The 19,197-nt window shown below is 42.5% G+C and overlaps 1 protein-coding gene across 1 annotated transcript in view; it reads left to right on the top strand.

Annotated features, from left to right (window-relative positions):
• The window catches only part of VPS35L (VPS35 endosomal protein sorting factor like), a gene marked incomplete in the record, with an annotated part of 3,288,436 nt that overhangs the window by 1,948,229 nt on the left and 1,321,010 nt on the right, over positions 1-19,197 (top strand).

Genomic DNA, 19,197 nt, shown 5'->3' with positions numbered 1-19,197 from the left:
AGATAGCTCTTGTACTGTGTGTGAAACTTTCCGTCTGTGTACTCTGGTGGATCGGAGAAACAAGCTGATTCTCAGGGGTTTGCTTCCTACATCTTGTTCTTCTGCTGTTCCTTCCACTTGAGGGGGCTTGACCCCCCCCATCTAGTAAGCACAAGGAGACCTGGGAAACCAGAAAATGTTCCCCGAATAGGACTTATCTGTTTCAGAGCTAGTAAAAAAGGTGCCAAAGTCCTCAGATCTGAAGTTGTCAGAGCTTGACCCTCTCACCTCCACCTTGTCTTCCTCCGACTCGGGCCCCACTCACCAGCTTGGAGACGAGTGTATCGGCGTGGAGATCTACCCTCCAGGAGGTCTCTCCCAGAAAACCTTCGAGACCACCTTCAATGACTTTGTCCATCAGATCCTCTCATACTTTATCTGTGAACGATGTGGATAGCCTGATGAGGCAGTTTCTTCAGGCACATATTCTAATGGGGGTTTTGCCAGCTCCATCCTCCACCCAGTCTGTGAACAGACTTTCCTATTTTCACCCTTTCACTCCTTCTCTGATCTAACCTTCAGTTTTGGAGCCTGTGAGTACGTTGATCCCAATAGCTCAGACGTTGGAACCGATAACACTTTGTCTCAGATGACCTCCCCAGCTCGCTTGGCTGTGACAGCATCAGTCCCTATTGTGCCTTGTTGCCATAGTCTCAAAGTCGAGTCTGGGAAGTTGACTTTGACTCTGAAGGTTTCAGAGTCATTGCTTCTGCTCAGAGCCTTGGCATTCGACAGCTTGGTACTGACACCCCCTTCAGAGCAGAGGGTTCCAGGTGCTTGGGAGAGTATCCATTCCATTAGCACTGGCTCCAGAGGGACGACTCTTGGGTACTCTGAGTTGCTTTGCCTTCAAGGTGGTGGAGAGAGTTCTCTCTCATCCTAGGAGAGCCTCGGTTCTTTCTCCTTCGGCGCTGCTCCTCACCTCCATGGATCCTGTGTCTGAGGCCTCTTGTCTAGTACGGGGAGAGCTGGCTGTAGGAAACCTCCAACCCATTCAGTCAGTGGAACCCCAGGTTTCGTGAAAGAGATGGTGTAAAAGGAGGCACCTGGATTCCTCCCAAGAGTCGCTCACTACTCACACTGATTTCAAGGGGTCCCCATGATCTCCACCTGAGGGTGTCTCCTTTGCAGACATCCTAGAGATACTTTGCCAAAGAGGTGATTGGTCTATCCAAAACCCCACCTCAGAGGAAACAGAGATGAGAGAGGTTGTTCTAGCATTTCAAGCACTGCACAGCTTTTTTTTCCTCTAGGAACTATCGCGTTACACTCAGACAGTATGTCAGTAGTCTGGTATATCAACAAACAGGTAGGAACCGGATCTTAACCATTGTGTTGACAAGCAATGATGGTGTGGCAATGGGTGATTTCTACCAACCATTTTCTTACTGCAGTGCACATTCTGAAGGAGACCAGCATCCTAGTGGACAGGCTCAGCTGAGTTCTTTGGCTGCCTCATGAGTGCTCTCTGAAGGGTTCCTTTTACGTAATCGAACTTCCAGAAGGTCAAACACCAGAAGTTTGAACCTGGAAGTTCGAAAGTTGAAAATGTCGAAGCTGCGGAAGTCCGAATTCTTTCCCAGGGAAAGAATTCAGTTGGATGTTTCTGCGGCTTCGACATTTTCTCCACTGTGGTGCGAAAGTTACAGAACAGGTTAAGTTAAGTGTGCGATTGTGACGGACATTAGGGTTAGGGTGCAGGTAAGGTAAGTGTGCGATAGTGATGGACTTTAGGGTTAGGGTGCAGGTAAGGTAAATGTGCGATAGTGACGGACCTTAGGGTTAGGGTTAGAGTGCAGGTAAGTAAGGTAAGTGTGCGATAGTGACGGACCTTAGGGTTAGGGTTTGGGTAAAGGTTAGTGCATAGATAGTTGTGTATGTGAGGTTTAGTGTAGGTTTATAAGGTTTTTGGTGTGCTTGTGTTGTGTGTGTGTTTTTCGGAACAGCAAATTTTTTCCCTGGGAAAAAATTTGCTGTTCTGATGTTTCGATGTTATCACATTTTGATCTTCCAAGTTCGAACATCTGGTGTTCGACCTTCTGGAAGTTCAATAATGTAATAGGAACCCCCTCTCTGAATCAGTCAGTGGCAAATATGATTTTCCTCAAATAGGGTCATCCCTGCCGCAATCTATTTGCGTCCCCCTTCAGCAACAAATGCAGCAGTTTCTTTGCTCTAATCCCTTCTCAGGGACAGTCACCAAGAGAAGCTCTCATCCATGCTTGACCCCCATATCTACTTTATGCTTTTCCTTCAGTTCCCTTGATTCATAAATTCCTGCAGAAAGCATACAGGTTGAAATGCAAAGTTACCCTCTTTGCCCCCCCCTTCTGGCCTCGCCAAGTCTGGTTCACCTTTCTTTAGTCTCATCTAATTTGCCTGCTGGTGTGTCTGGACCCAGTTCCAGATCTATTTTCTCACCTTTCAGGGCATACTCACCCAGATCTCTAAGGACTGAAATTAACTACATAGTTTCTGCAGTTCCAATGAGCTGATGATTGCAAGGCATTCCAGACTTTCATCCCCGGTCTGAAAAATGTTGTTTTCCATTTATAGGTCTTCTACCAGGAATATCTACAAGAGCAAATGGAAGAGATTTTCCTTATGGGCCCAGTAGGAACAAATAGATCCTTTTACTGCTCCTTTTTCCAAAGTGGAGCCAGCTACACAACTGTGAAAGTCCAGCTAGCAGCTGTTTCTAATTTTCACATTGGGGAAAATTTGTCATCTCCGACTCTATCTAAACTTTGTAAAATGTTTCTAAGAAGTAACTTTTTACTTCGCCCCCTGATCAAGGATCCCACTCCTCCTTGGGATCTGACCATGGTTTTACAAGCTGTAGTCCCTCCTCCTTTTGAACCTGCTCTAAGGCACACTTGAAATTTCTTTCATGGAAAACAGTTTTTCTGGTGGCTATCACCTCAGCAAGAAGGGTTTCAGAGCTGCAACCCCTTTATTCTAAATCCCCATATCTAATCTTTTACAAAGATAGTTACTCTGCATACCAACCCATCTTTCTTGCCCAAAGTGGCTTCAGAAAGTAATATAATCAGTCAGTCTTCCTGTTTTCTTTCCCAGCATTCAAAACAAAGGATAGTATATGCTTTACCTTCTAGCTGTTCATAAACAATTACATTTTTGCCTGGATAGAACTAAATCTTGCAGAAAATCAGAACAGCTGTTTTAACTTTTTCATATGTAAGGAAAGGACAAGCTGTCACCAAGACAACTCTTGCCATATGGTTGAAAGATTGCCTTTCCTTTGTCTACTGTGCCAAGAACAGGCCATTACCAGGCACAATCAAAGCTCATTGTACAAGGTCTATGGCAACTTCTCAGGCTGTTTGGTGAAGAGTATCTGTTGATGACATTTGCGCAGTTGCTGCTTAGTCAAATTCCCATACTTTTGTTAGGCACTATAAGTTGGACATTACCTCTAGGAAGAGAACTGCTTTTGGCTCTGCAGTACTCTGTAATATCCTTCCATGAGGGCCACCCTAAGTTTTTGTAGCTGGGGACTCTGTCCCATAGGTTGAGGAAGTATGAAAGTAACAACAATAGATAAAGAAGTTATGTCCTTACCATAATGTTCCATCTGTGTTGTTACTCCATTCTTCCTCAACCTCCACTCCCTCCTACCCCTTGTCCATGGCTATGAGAGACCTGTTGGATATTTTCATAGGAACCACAGTTCCTGCTTGAGCTGCTGATCTCTATGCTTTACCTTTGGTGCACATATATTTGTATACCCATTTTGTTTTAACTTAAATGTATACATATCTACAGAGTTTCTGCAAACTCGATCTGAGGTAGACTGGTGGAATGAGGCACTATGGGTAGGATGGGAAGGGCTCAAGCTTAGATTTTTCATCTTGGAAAATGGCTGAGTCAGATCCAACCCACAGGTTGAGGAAGAATGAATTGACAACACAGATAGAATGTTATGGTAAGGACATAACTTCTTTTTTCTCTGTTTCGTCCTCTCATTATCAGTTCTCTGCTTTGCCTTTTGTGTTTTCTACACCTCTGAGGGCTTTTACCAAATGTCTGGCCCCTGTTGTAGTCTTCTGCAGATTTCAGGGAATTCAGATATTCTATTACTTGGATGACCTTTTGATAGAAGCCCCTCTTAGCAGCTCCTGTTTCAGTATCTACACTTCACTTTGGTTCTTCTATGCAGCGTAGGGCTCACTCTCAGTCTCAAAAGTCTGTATTGACTCCCGTTCAAGACAGAATGCTCCTGGGCTGCAGGTTTCAGACCATTCCAGTGTTGGATTGCCTCCCTCCTGTTCTAGTTTTTCCTGCAAGGGAATTACTCTGAGCTCTGGGTTACATGGCATCCACCATTCCCATGGTTCCCTTTGCCAAACTCCAGGAGGAAATCAGTGTTATCTCAAGACTGCTTGGCTCCGGCACTGCCAACATCTGCAGTATCTGGTTCATCTCTTGCCTTGTCTCAAGCTCGAACTCTTCTGGTGGATTCACCAGATTTCCCTGAATCCAGATCTGCATTTTCAGGTTCCTCTCCCTAGTCAGGAGCTGTACACAGATGCTTCCAATCAAGGTTGGGAGCCTCCTCCAACAATGTCAATATTCAGGGTCTCTGGTCCCATCAAAACTCTACAGACCATATCAATGTCAAGGAGATGAGGGCTCTACTTCTGTCTACTAGCTGTCCGGGTCTTTTACTTCCTTTGGGTTCCAGGTCTTCTAAAGGTTTTTACAGACAGTACCACAGTCATGTGATACATCAACAAAGGGCACAAAATCTTACCTTCATTGCAGGCTGGCTCTTCAGGCTTGGGATTTTGCAATTATCATCACTTGGTTCTTCAGGAGGTCTGCATTCTTTCAGAACACAATCTGAGATGGTCCAGAACAAATCCTCATGAATGGATGCTTCACAGGGAGGTGTTTCTGGGGGTCTTAAAAGCTCAAAGAGGCATTACATCGAACGCCTCTTCAGCAACACGTAAACACCAACCACACTAAACCGCCAAATGTTCAAAACAACAATTTCTTTCCCTGGAAAAGAAATTGCTAGAACCAAAAACACATACACACTTTCAAACATAACAAAGTGGGGGGACTTCACCCCCACCCCCTAACTAAATATACCAACTCCGAGATCGCACTATAGTGGGGAAAATGGCAAACTTCCAGGGATGGCCAAGAGATTTATTTCCCATCGCTGATGTCAGCATTTGCTGTTTTGTGCCTTCACTGTGTATGTGTCAATGAAGAGATGTTTGCTGCAACGCCTTTTCGAGATTTTGTTATAGGTCCATTTCTGGGCATTGCACATTAGTGAGGTACTCCTCAAGGAGATCTTTTGCCTCTCCTCTGAACAGTCGACTTCCCCAGTTCTGTTCAAGAGTGCCAAGTCATCTGACTTGGAAAATGGATGCCATGTCTTTTTCTTGGAAGGGTATGTTTCTGTATGCCTATCCCCCTCTTCCTCTACTACCAAAGGTCCTGACCAAGATCATGTGAGACAGTCCCAAAATCTTGCTGGTGACACCCTTTGGCTCAGGCAGCAGTGATTCCCCCGTTTATTTCATCTGGTCAGGGGCAGTCATCACAAGTTACCTCTCAGGATGGATCTCCTCACACAAAAAAATGAATCTGCCATTCGCCCTTACTTGCCCACCCTTCACTTGACACTTTGGGTGATAGGATTTTGATTCCTTTTAGACATCAGTTTTCTGAAGACATGCTTCAAGTTTTGCTTTAGGCCAGAAAATCCACTAGTAGAAAATCCTATGTAGCAAAGGGGTGGAACTTAGATGCGAGTGTAGACCAGAACTATTTAGTCTTGTAGTTCTTTAGAGGAAAAATAGCATCACAAGGATAGCTCATTGGATGAGTGTTAGGCCACTAAGGTGCAAACACAGACACAACAGCCATCATTCCAGATGCATGGGAATATTCACTCATGCGGGGGAGGCATAGTAGCTCCCCTATTGATATAAGACACTTGTCCCTTGCCGAAAGAAGAAAATAGACTTATAGTTGAAAAAATACCCTCATTGCTGAGATGCTGTCAAGGGCAGTAGCCACCACCAAGGCTACCTGTTTAATTGCATTCCCCCAGCCAGTTCTCACTGTCACTGGGGCACACTCATAACTGGGTAACAGATGGGCTTGGCTGACAGGGAGAGACATGATGATTGTGAAGTACCTTGGAGAAAATCTTATAGGCAAAAAAGAAAACTTGACTTAGGCAGTATAGCAGTCACAGTTTTTACTGTTCCATACATCTGCCTGGGTTTAACCAGTTCTTCAAATGTCCCCATCTTGGAGAGTCATCACCATAAACATGCAGGTTCTTCATGTCAAAGGGGGATACTGCTTAGACGTTTTTGGTCCATCCCAAGAAAAAGCTGTTTTCAGAGACCATTCATTAAAGTTCTTGGAACATGCTCAGACTCAAATTTCAGTTTTTTTTTTGTGCCTAAGTCAACAAAACACAAGAGTAATAAAAATGGACATAAGTGAACCACAGGTAAACAAAATCGTCTGAAGTGGTTTAATGGATATTAAGACATATTAAGCTGCATTAAATACTGAAAGCTGTTTGCAGTAAATAAGCATGTTCTCATATTCCTCAAAAGGGCCATATAGACTGTTCAATGTTTGAAGGGGATGAGAGTCTTTTGTCCCATCCCCTAACTCAGACGTTCAAGTGATCCCATGTAGTACATCAGATTCTGGATGGTGATTTTTTTTTTTCCTGTTGAGGTGCATACCTTTGCTAGAGTAGGTTTCATGAATGTGTTTTACATAAGGCTGTCTATTGACACGTCATTGCCTGCGATATGCATATAGTGTTATTTGGTTTGTTGTAGGTGGATTTCAGTTTAAGTACAAGATGTTGCAATTTGGTGTTTTGCTGTGCCCAGAATATTTACTGTAATGTTAAGCATTCTTAGTTGACTCCTGATGGCCCCTTTGGTGGACTCAGGATTTCCTAGTAGTGTCTTTGGATTTCATCCTGCCATAGTTGCTGGCACTGGAGGTCTTCATTAACTGTGATAAGTTCTCTATAGTGCCAGTTCTGTTTGCCTTCTTCAGTTTAAAGTTTATCACTCTTAAATGCTGTATTTTCCTGCCACACTACAGCTTGGGTGAGGATATAGCAGAGTCTAAGCTTGGACATGCTTGCACTTCTTATATTTTATGGCAGTCGTCCGCATATTTCCTTTCTCTCATGCGTTAAGATGCATGTGTTAGAGTGATTCATCTCATGGCATTGGATTTCACACCAGCAAATAATGGGAACAAAAGCAAAATTATGAAAACTGCGTTCTGTGGAGAAGGACAGTTTCACTGAAAATACTAAAGGAACATAGAAACCCCCATTACCTCTCTGTCTGTCTATATATCTGTTTGTATATCTGTCTATGTATATTCATGCATAAAATGTAAATGATGTTAATTCCCATGTGCCTTTCTTAATTTAAGTGTATCAACTCCTCAGTCTTATAGTTGCAGAGAGAGGTCATACACCACTTTCATCAAAACTCCATGACACTCCTCTGCTATTGTTTCATATCACAAAAACAAAATAAAACTATGTCAGTGCAGTTATTTCATGATATCCCATAGCACTTGGAAAATACATGCATGCACACCTACACAGAACTAATGGAATCAAATTATATGTTCCAGCCAAAACATTATTTATTTTATTTATTTATTTTAGTTTTCATTTGTTAACCGGGATAGTCTGACTGGACAAGGTCCATTTACAGCGGAGGCCCGGGGAGAAAAGCTCCACATTAGTTAGCAAAGATAACAAAAATATCATACAGACAAAAATATTTATTTATTTGTTTTACATTTGTTGACCGGGATAGTCCGACTGGATATATGTCCATAGTCAGCGAAGACCCGGGGAGAAAAGCTCCATACAGATGAATACAAGACAGACAAGTACAAGTAAGACTGATACATATTTCTTGGATCTTTGTAGCTTATATACAAGGAGAGGAGCTAGGCCTTACTTATTCAGTCAGTTTGTTCAGAGTTATTTGGCTAGACCGTGAGGAGAAAGGCCAGGGAGACCTCTAACGGTACATTGAGGAAGGGGAAGAGATTAGGTTGGGGTGGAGCAAGGACAAAGCCAGTGTTTTTTGAGGTATTGAATAAGATTTTTTTTTGAATAGGGCTGAAGAGGGTTCTGGGGTTAGGTCTGCAGGAAGAGAATTCCATGTTTTACCAGCAAAGTTGGTAAACAGAGTGTCCCCAGCTGAGTTGTTAGCCTCAAGTGTGAGAGCTAACATTTTGTTGGAGGATCTGAGAGTTTTGAGGTTCTGGTAGGGGATGATGAGACTTTTAAGATCAGGTGTGTGTTCTGGCTGGTAAAGGATCTTGTGACTAGTTGGTTGACCAGGAGTAGATTAGGTAATTCAAACCATCCTGGTAGTTTTAGGTTAAGGCAATGGTGAGTTCTATGGGCAGAGGCAGTTGCAGATTTGGCAATGTGATTATAGTAGACCGTGTACTTATTTATGTCAGTTTTACTCAAATTTGTGAATAGGGGAGAGGCATAGAGATGTGTAGAGAGTAAATGTGTGCGAGCAAAAGGAGTTCTGGTTAGGGGAGTTAAGAAGGATTTGATCCTGTATAGAGCACCCAGTTTTTTATTAACTGTTTTAATTGTATGGTTGATATGCAGGTCAAACCTCAGGTTATTATCAACTATTATTCCTAGGAGTTTAGTAGAGGGATCTAGTGAGATAATAGTACCATCCCTTGATTTAATAGAAAGGTTAGAGTGAAGGACCTGCAAGATGGAAACAGCAGCATTTTATTTTTTTTGGGATTTAGTATAAGATGGTGACAGAGGAGCCAGTTTTCAACTGCATTAAAAGTACTTTGGGATAAAGCCAGTAGCTCTTCAGGAGATGTGGCAGAACATATTAGGGTCACGTCATCGGCATACTGAATGCAGGTAGCTTGTGGTACAATCTTGTGCAATTCATTAATGAATAAGGAGAATAGGAGGGGGTCCTAAGATGGATCCTTGGGGAACTTCAAGTGCAATAGGTAGAAGGGTCGATAAGTTATTTTTCCAAAGGACTGCCTGCTGTCTACCGTTCAAATATGATTTAAACCACTGTGTGGTCTGGATATCTAGGGCATTTGATTCTAAGGTTTGCAAGAGCAGTTGGTGGTTTACCATGTCGAAGAATAGGTCTAGGAAGATGGCTGCGGAAAGTTTATCACTATTACGGTTTTGGTTTATGACATTTGTAAAGGAGAGTAGGGCAGTGGTGGTACTATGGTTTGGTCTAAAGCCGTGCTGAGAGTTTGTCAGGAGATTGTTTGCTAGTAGATGGGTCAGGAGTCTATGGATACATTTTTCCATGATTTTGGCTAGAGGCGACAGGATAGCTATGGGTCTGTAAAGAGTTCAGTGGAACTGCCTCCTTTATGGAGCAGAATAAAGTGGGAAATCTTCCAGATAGTGGGAATGGTAGCTTCCGATATAGTTCTGTTTGTTAGAATAGATAGCAGATAGGCTACCGCATCAGCTGCTTTTTGTAGGTACTCTTCAGGGAGGAGGTATGCAGCTAGGGTTGTTGGTTTTAGTTTACTAATTAGTTTTTGAATAAATGAGGTTGAGACTAGTTGAAGTTTAAAGATCGTTTAGGTACTGGGTGTGGTGGCAGTTGGATTAGGTCCACTGGGGGATAATTTATTAGCTAGTTGTGGAATGGTTTCAGTGAAGAAGTTAATAAAGGAATTAGTAACTTCTGCAGGGGTGTTAGATTTTAAATTTATGGGGATAGGGGTGTAGGGTTGGCCTGGGTAGAGAAGTTTGTTATTTATATATATATAGCACATAAAACATGCAAATTAACAAACGGTGAGTTAAAAACCATCATAATAAACATGAATTAATGCAAATCTGGAGATCAATCATTAGAGCTTACTAACTGCAATTATTAGAGCTTACTAACTGTAACATGTCTACAGTAGGTAAGACTAGGAAGGAAGTTAAGAGAAGTAGGAAAAGCAGTGATAATTAAGCAATACATGGACATAGCCAGGTCTTCATAAGATGTGATTTAAGTGAGTTTTTGAAATGCATGGAAGTGGTGGCAGAAGTAACAGAGGGGAGGAGATTATTCCAGGTTTTAGCTATGGTGTGCGAGAATAGTGCTTTCCCTGCAGTGTTATTAGCTCTAGAGATACAGAGGAGAGATTTGTCAGAAGAATGAAGAGGACGACTAGCAGAGTAGTGAGAGAGTAGTTGATTTAGTGCTGGAGTTTTGTCAGGGTACCTCAGGATGTTGAAGGCGATGACTAGCTGATGGTAGCTAATCACTGCTTATCTTGCTGAGCTCCATTTGTGCCTGACGGAGAATACTACTTAAACAATCTGAATTACAGAGCTACATAAGTATATTTTTCACACTTTAATTGTTCAGTGTTTCTTATCAGCACTGTACTGGTTGTATTTATTTTGCTTATTAGTACTGCATTATTAATTTGTGTAACAGTTCTGCACTAGTTTACTGCACTGTTTTTATTTATTTGTTTGACTGAGTTATGTACATTTCTGTGTCCCTATTTATATAATTACTGATCTCTGGTTGAATTTAAATTTTTCTACCACCCTCGCACCCCATTGTAGTTGTGCTTTTATAGTTGTTGCTTTTGCTGTTTCCCACCCCTACTGTAAATTTGATAAGGGACACTCCCAGTCTCATCTCATTAGCTCATTCTATGCAATACAGAGATCATTTGGGAAGGTCAAACCCCTTAGTTCCTTAACCTTCAATTTTCTTCTGTTCCTCCTCTCTCCCTTTCCACTTTACTAAAAAAAACAAAAACACTTTATTCAGCTTCTTTTTCTGTAGTTGTGTTTCCTCCTCCTTCTCCATTACTTCATCTTGCTTTTTCTGCTACTTGCTGCGGCTTGTTCTCTAAGGTCTTCAGTTGCATCCTTTCTGTTGTATTTGTTACTGCTTGTTTATAGCCTGTTTAAATTGTAGGTGTTATTCTAAGCCACTTAGTTTTTGTTTAAACACTTGGGCTTTAGGCTAACCCCTTTGCTCTCCCTGGCCCTTTCTCTCAGATTCTGAAAAATATGGATGGACAATTTCCTACAGTTTCTCTTGCCAGTCTGGTTGATATGGGCATCCTGAGACAGTGTAGCAACTCCCTTAAGTACACAGATAACCACCTACTACTACCATCTAGGAACACAATTTGCGAGAGATGCAATTACATTACAAACCTAGAGTCCAAGCGCTCTCCCTCACAAGCCATCCTGTCTGGCACTGAGAAGGCTGTCAACAAAACCACTACACCTCAAACACCACCCACACATATACAACACACACCCACATATGTGGAGGTCCTCAACAAAAACATACCCAAACAAAGGAGGCCTTGAGGCAAAAACCTCAGAGGCAAATACACACGCAATCAAGATAGCCTTCCACACCACATACCACTCATAGGTCACACACCCACTAAGGCTTAATCGTAAACCCAACATATTAGTCATAGGTGACTCCATTGTGAGACACGCACATGTGCCAGTCACGAGGCTGAATAACGAGAAAGTCAGTTAGTTGCGTGTCAGGGGCCAGAATCCGCCATATCACATACGCAGTTAAGTCAATCAACAACAGGTACTGTTACGACTGTCATAGTCCATGTTGGTGTGAATGACTTGAGACATACCTCACTGGACTACATGAAGAGAGACATGATTGAACTCACTGAATATGTGTCCCAGGCAGGTATGTCCCTAGCCTTAAGCAGCATTCTACCGTCACCCAGAATGATGCCTCAATACAGACAGAAAATGATTGATTTTAACAATTGGCTTAGTTTCTGGTGTCATTCCAGGGGGATGCAGTACCTGACAGCTTGGGAAGATATGATCAACAGACCACGATGCTTTGCCAGAGATGGCCAGCATCTGTCTCACCTGGGCTTTAGGATTCTGGCAAAGGCTCTTGCCTCCCCATAGTGCCTTTTTTAGGAAAAGCGATGAGGTTAAAACTACCAACATAAAAATTTCAGCAAAACACAAATTAAAGGTCATGCTGCTAAGCGCTAGGAGTCTAAACACGAAACTGCACTCATTGCAAGCATTCCTAACCCTGGAAAATGCTGACATCTGTGTGGTTACAGAAACCTGGTTCAAAGCTGAAGAGAGCACCCCAGCCTTACCTGGTTACTCATCCTATCATACATTCAGACCAAAACTGTGGGTAGTAAAGCCAAAGGAGGTGGGGTTTCAATATATATTAAAGACATTCATACTTCCGCGGTGGTGGTGCTGCGGTAGCGTTGTCACCTCACAGTAAGATGCTGTGCGGTTCGATTCTCAGAGCGTCTTCTGAGTGGAGACATGCGTGAATGGGCGTACCTTCGTTGAAGGTTGTGTGTCAGGGCTGGTAACTCGGCACTTAAAAATCAACTACCAATCATTAGCAGACCGGAGTTCTGCTGTGGCGACCCCTAACCAGGAAAAGCCGAAAGACACAACAACAACTTCCAGGCTGGTCAAACAGTACGACATACATGAGAAACTCCAGGTGCAGTTAACTATGGACTAGACCCCTATACAAATAATAGCTAGTTACCAGCCCCCAAATCTGACCCAAGATGACCAAACTGCCTATCTAGACCTCTTCGAATGTGTCAAGATTCAACCCTTTACCCTGATCCTGGGTGACTTTAACTACCCAAACATAGACTGGAAGAAGTACTCTTGCCAGAACTCAAATACCCAGAGATTCCTCAATTTTGTAAATGTAAATGCTTTGGAACAGCTAGTCAATACCCCCACAAGAGATGATAATATCTTGGACGTGGTATTAACCAACATGAGTAGCCACTGCAGTATCATCCTCTCGTGTAAGATCTGACCATAAAGCAGTCACATTTGAAGTCACTATCTCCCACCACCCCCCCCCCCTCTAGTTAGGGTCAATCAAAAAGAAACTTCTCCAAAGCTGATTACAGCCTCCTGAGAGATGGCATAATCAGCTTCACAGCCCCCTCCCCCTCTGTAAGAACTGGCACCAGTATCCAAAACTATAGCAAATTACTATACAAACATTTATATAGATGCATGGAATCAGGAATACCTGTCAATACTAAATCATCCTCTGCAAGGAAAAATAAACCTGTCTGGTGGACATCTGCAATAAATAAACTATATAACAAAAGAAAAAAATTGCTGACCAGGACCAAGAAGGAGCAGGTGCCCAATTGGAAGCAATCTCTCCATAGCCTTAACAACCAAATAAGAGCACTAGTGGAAATCCTCCAAAGCAAACTTTGAGTCCAAATTAGCCACATCTACTAGATACAGTCATAAGGCCTTCTTCACATATGTCTGTAATCTCAAGGATAGCACTCAGATCTGTTCAGAACTGATGGTCAAGGACACCACATATACAAATTCCATAAATATATCAAACTTGCTGGCTGACAGATTCAGTGAAAATTTCACACCTCTGTCCCCCCCCCATCAGTAAATCAGGACATTCCCAGTACCTGCCCCCTTATATCTAGGAATCAGGTCATCACTGCTCTCTCAAGGAACCTGATAACATCCCAGGCTGCATCCTACATGAACTAAGGCAGGAACTTGCAGCAGCATTAGCCACCCTATTCAACCAAAGCCTGAGTACTGGTTTTGTCCCAGCTGAGTGGAGGACAGTCACTGCCATCCCTTTACACAAAAGTGGAGCGTCCATTGATCCGGGAAATTATAGACTCATAAGCCTAACTAGCCTGACCTGCAAGGCCATGGAATGGATTATCATGGACCTCATAAGCAAGGACACTGGCAACCTCCAAATACTCAGTCGTCAAGGGGAGGTCATGTCTGTTAAATTTGGTCGACTTTTTGAGACAGTCACCAAAGCCATGGATGAGGGGAAGACAGTGCACACTGCCTACCTTAACCTGGCCAAAGCCTTTGACATTGTTCCCCATTCGGGACGTAATAGATAAACTCTCTCAACTAGGTATCAATCCGTATGTTACCAGATGGGTAGCCAACTGGCTCACTGATAGAACCCACCTAGTCAAACAGGGGAAGCCACCTTAAGCAGTAGACCCGTATTGAGTGCCGTACCCCAGGGTTCGGTCTTGGGGCCTCTATTATTTGGGATATACTTTTATGAGGTACATGCCAAAACCAGTGGGCTATGAGTATGCAGATGACTACAAGTTGGGGGCTGTCATCAGTTCCCCTAGTGATGTGGACATCCTCCAAGAGGGACTCATCCAAACAAATGACTGGTGCCAGAAACATGGCCTCAAGCTGAATACAAAAAAATGCATCATCATCCCCTTTGGGGAGAGAGATGTCCCCACAAATTATCACATTAATAACGTTCTAAACACGCAGTCAGTTGTGAGGGATTTGGGAACCCAGATTGATAGCAGCCTGACTTTTGACCACCATGTTGCTTCCATTGTATGGAAAGCTTTCTGCATGGCCCACCTCATAAGTAAGGGTATCTCATCCATGGACAAAGGAGGTCATACCATCCATTCTTCCTTTATACAGCCCTTTGTTGAGTACAGTACCCCACTCTGCATGTACCTCGCAAAGCACATGCAGCAGCCGGAGAGACCACAGAGGTTCCTCACCAGGAGAATCCAGTGCCTCAAAAATCTACCATACACAGATAGGCTAAAAACCCATTGCCTGTACTCTGTTTCATACAAACTCCTCAGAGGTGACCTCTGTCTGGCATACAAGGCAATCTCAGACTGCTGCATATCCACAACTCAAGCTCCACTCGAGTAACCTACACACGCGGCCTCAACCTGGTCTGTGACATCAATAGGACTTGTTGGTGGGACAGATTTGTGTCCCAGAGAGACCATCTATGGAATAAACTCCCTCTCCACATCAAGCAGAGTACCTTGTTTACCCCTTTTAAGCTCAGTCTGGGTAACTGGATGGAAAATAAAAAATACTTCCCTGGGATTCCACCCGTATGCCTGCTGGACAGGGGCATTGGGTGCTGATTTGTTTATGCATGGGCTAAACTCTTGGCTAGGCTTATAAGGGGCTCAGGGCCAATAACCTAGTAACTTCCTATGATCCTGTAAGTAATTGAGGAAGTTCTAGCCATTGTAGGTCCCGTAGTGCCTGACGGTGATGGGTTCTGAAAGTGGAGTTGTTAGCAAACTCAGCAATTTTGTTACAACATGACTCAAAATTTTCAAGATCAGTTTTTCTGGTCTGTGTCAGGATTGGCACCATATACATTAGAGCGGACAATAGGTGTGTTTGGGCCAGGGTGATCTATGCCTTGTCTGTGAGGACTTTCTTGCAACTTTAATGAGTTCCCATTTTTTGTGTACCTTTTTGATGGTTTGAGCAATATGGACATCAAAGAAAAGATTTTTGTCTATTTCTACACTGAGGAGTTTAGTATGGGCAGAAGGAGAGATGGCAGTGCCATTTTTGGAAGTGATAGAGAAGGAAAGGGGAGTGGCTTTAGATTTATTAGGGGTGAACAGGAGTAATTTAGTCCTTTTGGGGTTTAGGATAAGTTGGATATCAGTATTCCATCTTTCCACAGAGCTAAAGGATTCTTGGGTGAGCTGTTGTAGGGTGGTAAGGGATGGGGCTGAGCAGATAAGCGTCGAGTCATCTGTGTACTGTAGAAGTGTGGCTTGCTGGGTTGAGGTATATAGATTGTAAAAATAGAGAAAAGAAGTGGGCCCAAAAAATGGAAACACAAGTACTGTAAAAGCAGCAACAGCTGAGTCAAGTGTTTTTTTGTTTTATTTTAGTAAAGTGGAAAGGGAGAAATGAGGAACAGAAGATAATTCAAGGTTAAGAAACTAAGGGGGTTAGCCTTCTCAAATGCTTTGTCTGTATTAGGTGGAATGAGCTAATGATACTGAAATGGGAGGAGTATCCCAGATCAAATTTACAGTAGGGCGGGCAACTGCAAAGCCACCAAGTATAAGAACCGGACACTGTGAAGGCTGCCAGCCTAGCCAGATAGAATTTTATAGATAATTCTATAATTTGTAAATATTAATGTAAGGCACAGGCTTGTTGTCCTAAATGGAAAAACTGCTGTTAGATGTCGAACTGCAAAAAAAAGTCACAACAGTGCTCTCTACTGACCAAGTAAAAGTATGTTGTGACCCTTTGATCTAAAGTTGGCTCCAGCCTGTCTAGATGAAGACATTCTTTCTATTGTTTAACCAAGAGATAAATTGCTAGAATTAAACATGCAAATGTATTTTTATTGCTCTGCTTCCTGACCAGCTGCAAGATAACACAAGGAGATGTTAAGAATGTAAATGAAGTTTCTATTAACCTGGGAACCCAGGGAAGTGTGAAGAATGATGTAATGGGAACCAGGAATGTGATTTTAAAAAAATGAGAGAATCAGAGGGCATTAAGCACTTTTGTCTTGACCATTCAACTCATCATCACTCTGCCTGTTCTATATATAAGTTATCTTAGACTTGTGTTTTCTCTTAGAAATAGCTAGAAACTAGAAATATTAGACTGTTTTCTGTGATGTCAGAACTGTACTACTGAATTATTTTGAGTATTTCTCTGTGATCTCTGAACTCTTGACTAACACTGCATAGTAAGAATTATTGTCTTGTGTTTTTATTTATTGTTAAATATTTTAAAACCTTTTAACTGTGGCTGTTTTGTGTAGAGATAATTTAAGCTCTTAAGTGTACTTGCATGCCTTTGTTAAAATTGTACAAAGCCACTCTAATAGCTTCAGGCTTGGGCTATACTACCAGTTGGATAATATTGCACAGTAATAACTGGACACCCTTTTAAGGTCCTTTGAGTAGCTAATAAATATTAGCTGGGGGTGGCAGTGATTTCTACCGTATAGTCTGAGTAAAAGGGGCACAGTTGGAGAACCTGTGCCAGCCTTCCCCAGGAGTGTCTGTGTGGTTGTATAAAACTCTTATCTCAAAATGTGTGTGTGTGTTTGTGTGTCAGCTACTTGGGCAGGGACACGAAGCACTGGTTGGACAGAGAGGGTGCTGGAGGTTTTAGCTTGCCCAGCTGGCTGATATCTGGACCCTATAGCTGTGCCAGTGGGGAGTCTTATTGAGGACCTGGAGAGCAAGGGAGCGACCAGCCCTGGACTGACTGTGATCTCTGTTTGCTCTTAAGGGAAATTGCACTTTACTGTTTGTGTTTGTTATCCTTTCCTCCTATATGAGATGCCCCTCACTGGTGTTAGTGGTGAGGATTGAGGCTCCTTGATTGCTGGGGTAGGGCATGGGTGTCACAGACACCAATAAGGGCGGAGGGTGAGAAACTATGCTACAGCTACTAGCTACACTATTTAGGCAGAAAACACTACAGAAATGTTTATCACAGCAAAAAACAGCAGTGAGCCACTAAATGAAAGTTTTAAACTGAACAAGGAGAGCCTAGAGAATGCTTTTAATTGCAAACAAATCAGTTATATGGTACACTCCTTGGCAGGAAATTAGAACAACAAACAGATGTTTAAATGGAGAAAATTTCCAGTTAATACCTTTCACACAGTGAAACTGTCTAAAAAAGCTTTACAAACAGTGTGACAGCAGACAATAAAAAAGTGCTATAAATGGCTAGAGTAAGCAATAACTAGTAAAAAATAAGCAAAAAAAAAAAAAAACAGAATACTTATTGTTATATATCACAGATCAAAGTTGTGGTCAGTGCCACTCCTCTGCTCAGCCCAGTGTGTACAGACAGAATTCCTCTCAAAGGTAGGGCTTAAATACCAGAAGGGTACAACTTGAAACAACTTAAAAAAAGCTCAAAAGAACCAATGAGTGTTTATTCCAAGCCCTAGACCAGCCAGCCTTTACCAGCCCATAGCCAATCAACAACAATTACTCTCAGTAAAGTGAAGAAAGGCTTCTGCTAAGCCAAGATGGCCTGTAATATGTGCTCAGAACAAACAAACACTGCAAACAAACAACTAGGCCCCAGAGACAGCAAACCTGAACTGGGATGTGATACAGTTACTAGCTACACTATTTTAGGCAGAAAACACTAAAGAAATGTTTATCACAGCAGAAAAACAGCAGAGAGCCACTAAATGAAAGTTTTAAACAGATAAAGGAGCAAGGAGACTCTAGAGAATGCTTTTAACTGCAAACAAATTGGTTGTATGATACACTCCTTGGCAGGAAATCAGAACAAACAAGCAGATGTTTAACAAATGAAGAATATTTCCAGTTAATACCTTTCACACAGTGAAACTATCTAAAAAAAGCTTTACAAACAGTGTGACATCAGACAATAAAAAGTGGTATAAATGGTTAGAATAAGCAATAACTGGTAAAAATAAGCAAAAAATAGGATACTTATTATTGTATATCACAGATCAGAGTTGTGGTCAGTGCCCCTCCTCGGCTCACCTCAGTGTGCATAGACAGAAATCCTCTCAAAGGTAGGGCTTAAGTACCAGAAAGTATAACCTGAAACAACTTACAAAAAGCTCAAAAGAACCGACGAGTGCTTACTCCAAGCCTTAGACCAGCCAAACTTTATCAGCCAGTAGCCAAACAACAATTATTCTCACTAAAGTGAAGAAAGGCTTCTGCTAAGCCAGGATGGCCTGGAACATGTGCTCAGAACAAAAAAACACTGCAAACAAATAACTAGGCTCCAGAGACAGCAAACTTGAACTGGGCTGTGCTACACCTACTAGCTACATTTCCAAACTTCCTGCATGCTATGAGTAATGGCACAGTTCTGCTTCCAGAACTGTCTGAGAGTACATTGTTCCTCTTCAGTGAATACCCCATGGTGTGTTGGTGCCCTCACAAATTGGAGTGATACATTATTTAAGCATTCCAAGGCTACCTTCTACATGCTCTTGATGGGCATTTACATATTCCCAGAGTGCTCATTCCATTTCTTTACAGCTGAAGGACAGGGTAGCCTGAGAGGGGAAGAAGCGGGACAAAACGTTAGATTCCTTCACATTTTGGGGGCATAAGTCCATAAGCTGTGCATCTCACTTGTTTAGGTTGCAGTCCTTTTTTACTTTTATGTACAAGATAAGCAGCTCAGGAGTGAGTAGATTCAAGTTTGAGGACTGGAGGACTGCATCTTTTCCAGTAGCTGTTGACATACTGCCGGCGTCAGTTGGTGGTAACTTC

This window comes from Protopterus annectens, chromosome 12.part0 (assembly GCF_019279795.1).
Source record: "Protopterus annectens isolate FY-2018-M chromosome 12.part0, PAN1.0, whole genome shotgun sequence".
NCBI classification, from domain to species: Eukaryota; Metazoa; Chordata; order Ceratodontiformes; family Protopteridae; genus Protopterus; species Protopterus annectens.
Note: the sequence above shows the minus strand (reverse complement) of the source record. Positions and strands in the feature narration are given on the sequence as shown.